The sequence below is a fragment of the Pinus tabuliformis genome, chromosome J, assembly GCF_031772625.1.
Source record: "Pinus tabuliformis cultivar Carrire ecotype Pingquan chromosome J, CPIR1, whole genome shotgun sequence".
NCBI lineage: Eukaryota > Viridiplantae > Streptophyta > Pinopsida > Pinales > Pinaceae > Pinus > Pinus tabuliformis.
Window position 1 is genome coordinate 798,471,618 of NC_142295.1, and position 7,284 is coordinate 798,478,901.

A 7,284-nucleotide genomic window follows, 5' to 3' on the forward strand; every position below is an offset into this window, starting at 1 on the left:
TCTAGACGACTCTGCCTGAGTGGCTATCTCCACTCCCAGATCCTCTGCATGTGGCTAGTCCACATCAATCTGAGGCTCCTCAACCTTAGGAGCTAAAAGCTCTTCATCCGCATGTAGCTCAAGTTCCCTCTAAAGGGAAACTCGCATGACCTTCTCATCGAATCTAACATCCTTGCAAACCACTGAAATCTTGTTGGTCGACAAGTACACTCGATAGTTGTGAGGTGTATCAGTGTACCCCACAAATATCCCCAACTCTGTTGTCGGCTTAAGCTTCTTCTATGCATCTTTAGTCACAAGACAATATACCAATGACCCAAAAATCCCGAAGTGACCAACATCTGGCCTCTTACCAGAATAAGCCTCCTCTGGTGTCTTCATCTCAAGTATCTGATGTGGGCTACAGTTCTGAACATAAACCGTTGTGTTGCATCCCTCAGCCCACAAGTGTAGTGGTAGGCCTGGATCATGCAACATCTCCCTTGTTGCCCCTACTATGCTTTTGTTTTTCCTCTCGACTACCCCATTCTACTGAGGGTTATGGGGTGTCGTCAACTCATGTTTAATCCCTTCCGTTGCACAAAAGTTCTTAAACTCATTTGAGACATACTCACCACTGTTATCACTCCATAGAGCTTTAACCTCTTTCCCAACTCTTTCTCCACCAATGCTTTAAACTCACAAAACTTTGTGAAGGTTTAATCATTTTTCTGCATGAAAAATATCCAACATTTAGGAGAATAGTCGTCAACAAATATATGTTAGGTCCCCATACTACTAGTTTAACCCCTTATTGTTATTAGTGCAACCCCCTTATGGTATTGTTGTGCCCATGTAGTCTCCATGTTGTTATTATTGTGCCTCATAGAAACCCACTATTGTTATTGTTGTGCCCCTACAATATTACTATTATGTAGGCTTTGATTATATTGGGACCACTTAGACTCCTATATATAGAAAGGAGGTATTGTCATTTGTATCATCAAAGAATTGTTCATTTGTGTAATGTAAAGGAGGTTGCCCCCTCGAAGAGGCTGATTTTGAATTCATTGATCTATCTTTTCTATCTTTTGTGAGTTGGTTTCATAACATTTGGTATCAGAGCTTTGGATTCTAGGGTTTCGCTGCTCCAAACAGGCCATCATGGAATTTTCGATATAACTTTTTCTCTACAAAGTTTAAGAAGATAAATAAAAAACCCATTTAAGCCTAAATCGTTCTGAACCTCGGGTCTGAATTTCAGACCTTGTCTCGCTATATTTTCGGAGATATGATATGAGGAAGTTAGGGTTTTTGCAAGCTCTAGAATTCCATCTCAAATAGGTCATCGTGGAATTTTTGCTATAAGTTTGTTTCTATGAAGGGTTAGACACTAAAATTAAAAACAATTTGAGCTGAAATCTTAATTTAGCTCGGGCTTGAATTTCAGATCTTGTTTCTCTATATTTTCAAAAATTTGGTTTAAGACATTTAGGGTTTTTGTAGGCTCCTGAATTACATCCCAAACAGGTGATCTTGGGGAAAATCGTCATAAATTTCTCTATGAGTATCACATTTAAATTTCGTAAGAAGTTGCAGAAAGAGGACAGACTTTAGTTTTTGGAGCATTGTTTTCAGGTCTAAAGGTTGAAACAATGACACGTGGAACTTCGTACAATTTCACTCTACTGAAAAAAGTGTATAATCAGGTCAACTTGGGAGATTGGGCATAACGCTTTCTTGGAGAATCCAATTTTGATAAGACTGGTGGCATTGGAAAGAGGACTCAGAGGGCTACCACAGTTCACAATTTTAGACCTTGTAGATCCGAAATTTCAGAGATACATCAGATTCAATATCGGGCTCCTATAAAGTGAAAAAAGGTGTGTAGTTTTTTTTAAGTTTGCATAAGTTTGGTTTGAAAAATTAGTTTGAAGGAATTCAAAGGGCATAGTGAAGCATAATTATCATTAATTGATGCCCCGAAGAAATAAAATGGAAACAACTAGTAAGCAACCTGAAATCTCTAGCATGATTCATGAAGAAGAGGAAGAAGTGCAACATGATATATCAAAATTACGAGACCAAATGCAACAAATTTCACTTTCATAAAAAGTAACAGAAGCTAAGATGGGTGGTTTAAAGAAAGGCGTGGAAGATAAGATGGATGCTTTAAAGAGAGGCATGGAAGATAAGATGGATTATTTAAAGAAATGCGTGGAAGCTAAGATGGATGGTATGAAAGACAACATTGAAGATTGGAAGAAGGACATGGAAGGTTGGAAGGTAGGTTTGACAAAGTTGATATGAGAAAAGCTTCCTAATGGAAAAAAGGTAATAGAAAAAACTCACGATGAGAACAAAATAAATGTTAATCATGATTTCATAGACTCTAACGGTGAATTGAAGACCCACCATGTTCCAAAGGTCGATATGAGCAATTTTGATGGCAAGGATCCCGTAACCGGGATATTACAGATGGAACAATATTTCGATCTCCATAATGTGAAAAACACACAAAAAATACGTATTACAACTTTATATTTGGAATCAAATCAATTTTTATGGTATCAATGGCTTTTCTCTCGTAAACAAATTTTCACTTGGGCAATTTTTATGGAAGAAATGATAGCACATTATGATGATACAAAAAGCAACACTTTCTTTAGCCAATTGATAAATCTCAAACAAAATGGTTCAATGGTAGAGCACATTGAGGACTTCCAAAAATTGAATATAAGGGTAAATGATATTCCATAGAAGCAGAGGATTGATGTCTTCATAGGGATTTTAAAGGATAACATTCAACATGAGGTTCGTCTTTGGGAACTTGATTCATTGGAGAAGGCATTTAGGTTGGCAAGAAAAATGGAAAGCAAAATTATGGCAACAAGGAAGCCTACCACTCACAACTATAAAGATGGAAGTGTTGTTTCGCCTAGCCTTTCACAACCTACAAGGTTGACACTACAACAATTGGAAGAAAAAAGAGCAAAAGGGCTTTGTTATAGTTGTGATGGCAAATACACTAAAGGTTATAAATGCGCCGAGAATAAATTATTTTACATAGATTGTGAAGAGGAGGAAGAAAAGGAACAAGAAACATCAAAAGAAAAGGATATACATGAGGAACAAACCCTAGAGAAAGAAAAGATGAATTCGACCATATCTTGTAATGCATTGCCCAGAATTACCATTCCTCAAACTATCAAGATAGAAGGACATATTAAGAAGAGAAAGGTAATAGTTTTGATTGATTCGGGTAGCACCCATAATTTTATTCATTGTAAGATAGCCAAGGAATTGAATTGCTTCCTATATCCAGCACAAGAGTGTCAAGTGACAGTTGCAAGTGGAGGAACCATAAATTGCTCTGGAAAGTGTCATAATATCGAGCTATCCATGGGAGAATATGTATTGAATAGTCCAATGCTTTCCATTCCAATGGGTGGTGTTGATGTTGTAATATGATTCCAATGGCTACAATCCTTAGGTACAATAGCTTTTAATTTTCAAGAACCTTTCATGAATTTTTTTATTTTTATTTTTTTTTAGAAGGAAAGGAAGTTGAATTAAGGGATATCGCACAGAAATCGGGAAAGATAATCAGCTCTAACGGAATGAAAAAGCTTTTAAAGAAAGAACAACGGGGCGTAATTGCAAAATTATGTTCACTAGAGGTTCCCACATCGAAATCATCTATTTCTCCAGATCTCCAAAAAGTCTTAGACAGTCATTCCAAGGTATTTGAGACTCCCAAAGGCCTCCCACCTATTCATGATCATGATCATGATATTCATTTGATTCTAGGAAGTGTTCCTCCAAACATCAGACCTTACCTAATGGGAAGACACTTCAAGGTAAAAACAGATCATGATAGTATTAAATACATTTTAGAACAAAGATTATCTTCAGAAGAACAACAAAAATGGGTCACAAAGATGTTGGGTTATGACTTTAAAATCATCTACAAAAAAGGGAAGCAAAATGTTGTTACAAATGCACTCTCAAGAAAGGATGAGGATGTGGAAGCATTGTTTTGTGCCATTTCTATTATCCAACTAGATTGGATAAACGAAGCAAAGGATGAATGGAACAATGATGAAGAAGTGTGGGAACTCATTCAAAAGTTGCAGAAGATCCAAGTTCAAACAATATTGCCAAAACTTGACGAAGAAGGAAAAACCATATTGAAACTTGAAGCAGTCATAGAAATAAGAAATCGACAGCTATGAAATCAATCAATTTCAGAGTATCTCATCAAGTGGAAGAACTTACCCGCTGAATATTCCACATGGGAGGATGAGAATTTTATACAGAAGCATCCAGAACTACTCAAGCATTGAGGACAAAACTTTTTGAAGGAGAGGGTCATGTTAGGTCCCTATACTACTCGTGTAAACCCTTATTGTTATTAGTGTAACCCCTTTATTGTATTATTGTGCCCATATAGTCCCCATGCTATTATTGTACCCCATAGAAGCCTATTATTGTTATTGTTGTGGCCCTACAATACTATTGTTATGTAGGCTCTGATTGTATTAGGACCGCGTAGACTCCTATATATAGAAAGGAGGTCTTGTCATTTATATCATCCAAAAAAATTTCATTTGTGTAACGTAAAGGAGGTTTCCCCCTCGAAGAGGCTGATTTCTAAGTCGTTGATCTATATTTTATATCTTTTTGTGAGTTGGTTTCATAACAATATAACATAATACCTGTGTTTTGTGGATGATGTCGAGAATGGTCCACACACATCTGAATGGACTCGCTCTAGAATAGCCTCTGCTCGACTGTCTTTATCATGAAAGGAAGACTTGGTGTATTTTCCCAAAGCACACCCCTTTGCATGTATCAACTTGATCAAGCATACCTTTGGGAAGACCGGCAGAGATCTGCTACAATATCTTCAAATACCCATGATGCAAGTGGTCCAATCGCCTGTGCCACAACTCGCCAACGCATCAGCTCTGCACCCTTTCTGCTTTTGTGCTCAAAGCAGCACATGCCTCTACCTCCAGCTTATAGAGATTCTTCACCCGAATTCCTATCTTCTTTACCTGACCCGTGGCTATGTGTCGAAGGAATGCCTTTCCTTTCAAGAAGATCACATTATAGCCTCTATCCTCAAGCATGGAAACGGATACCAATTTCTTCTTCAGCTCGAGCACATACATAACATTCTTCAAGGTGAGCGGAGCCCCATGCTCCCTCTGAAAAGTAATTGTGCATAATCCAGTAACACTGTACTTCCTGTCATCATCCATCTCGATATGCATCTAGAGATCTTTCTCCTCCAGGTCACTGAATAACTCTTTGTCGCCATTCATGTGGAATGAAGCTCCATTGTCTAAGTACAATACACTTCCCATCATTGATGACACCATGCATGTAATGAGGGAAAAGTCCAATTCGAATTGAGAGGCCAAAGCCTCACTTGCCGCTCCTCCTAAGGACTTCTTCTTGGACTTGATGAGTGGACAATTTGTAGAAAAATGGCCCAGCACATGACAATGAAAGCACTTAACTTTGTTCATGTCTTTTTTCTTAATTCCATGATAAGAATCCAATTTGGAATGGGAAGCTTTCCCTTTCCCCTACTTCACCTTAATCTCTAAGGCACAATTCTCTTCATCATCACTCTTTGATGAAGAGTCATCCCTGGGGTTTCTCCTAATCTCCTCCTGCATCAAATATGACCACAATCATTCCCAATTCGAAAGCTTCTCCCAACCATTGACAAAGTCCCGATAATTATGCCAACTCTTTGTGAGTCCTACAAGAGCAAGACTCACCATATCATCCTCGATAACCGTGATTCCAACACTTCCAATTTCATCACGACATTGAGTGAACTTGGTCAAGTATTTTGGAATAGTATTTCCTTTCTCCATTTTTTTATTCGAAGTTTGTCCTTCAGTGCCAATTTCCTTTGGTCATTATTGTTCTGGTACAAGTCCATCAATGCTTTCCACATAGCATACAAATTTTCCTTGCCATGGAGACTCGAGACAATGTGGTCTCAAACTCCCTCAAGGATTATCCACCTCGCCATCACCACACACTTCTTCCATTCGGCCAAATTTTGTGTGTCCAATGTTGTTGGCTTAGGAATCTCTTGATCAATGAATTCCTTCAAGCCATTATCCTCTATCACAACCTCCATTTTGTCCCTCCAAGCTATAAAATTTGAGCTGCCTCCCAAGGCATACTCGAGCTACTTACCGTTGAATTCCATCTGTCGATCCTTAAGTATGTATTGCAAATTCGAATTTCACCTGTAACCCAAAACTAAAAACTTAAAAATCTCCTCTAGTATATTGTCTTCAGCTCCGATACCCTGTAGAATTTCCTATAGATTCACAAGCTCATGTAATGTACTAAAGTGCAGGACAAGAATCTACTTCTACTTAAAACTAGCGAAAGCCAATAGATCGATGAAAACAATATGAACAAGAAGAAGATAAATCAATGGCACATAACACAAGATGTATCTGGGGAAATCTACTACTCAAAACCCCGCTATCTGTATTGCATATATCATAAATATGAGTGAAGATACAAAGCTTGTTCTCACTAGAACAATTCCACACAAGTATGCTCAACTCTCTCAGATCACAAGTAAGCTTTTGGCCAACACTTAGCCAATTATGTAGGTCTCCAAGCCCCTAATCTCTTGCGTAATTACTAGGATGAATAGCCTGTATTTAAAGGGAATTCATGCTTCCAAAATTGCGCAATCCAAACATAGGATCAATCTCTAATGCATGCATGATATTTACACTCCAATAAATAATACCACTGATAGTATATTGTGCCTGCACTCTAGTCTCATCTGGGTCTTTCTATGAACTGACATGCATGAGTTTTGCATGAGGGAATATTCAGTTAACTGGAGTAGCACTAGTGGATGCATTAGTGCACCAATTGACTGTTAGTCATCTATTAGTTCCAAAAATAGTTTAGAACTAATTTAACTGAACTTAACTCAGTAAACTGAGTGATCTAATTTCCAACTCAATTTAAACTCATACTAGACCCCTAAAACTTAGGGAGAACATATACGTGACTATAGAAAGACTTCCAACTTGTAATTCCTAAGCTAATTAAGTTAATTAAACTTAATTAACTATTTACAAGTTGTTATGAGAATAGAACTAGATTTTAATTCTCAGTTTAATTTAAGGACAAATTAAACTCGAATTTTTTGTTGCCATTTCTCAACAGTTTATTATGGCTAAGGAAATTGGTAAAGGCAAAGAGCCATTAATTGACATTTATTTATGAAAATAAAGGAAAATAGGA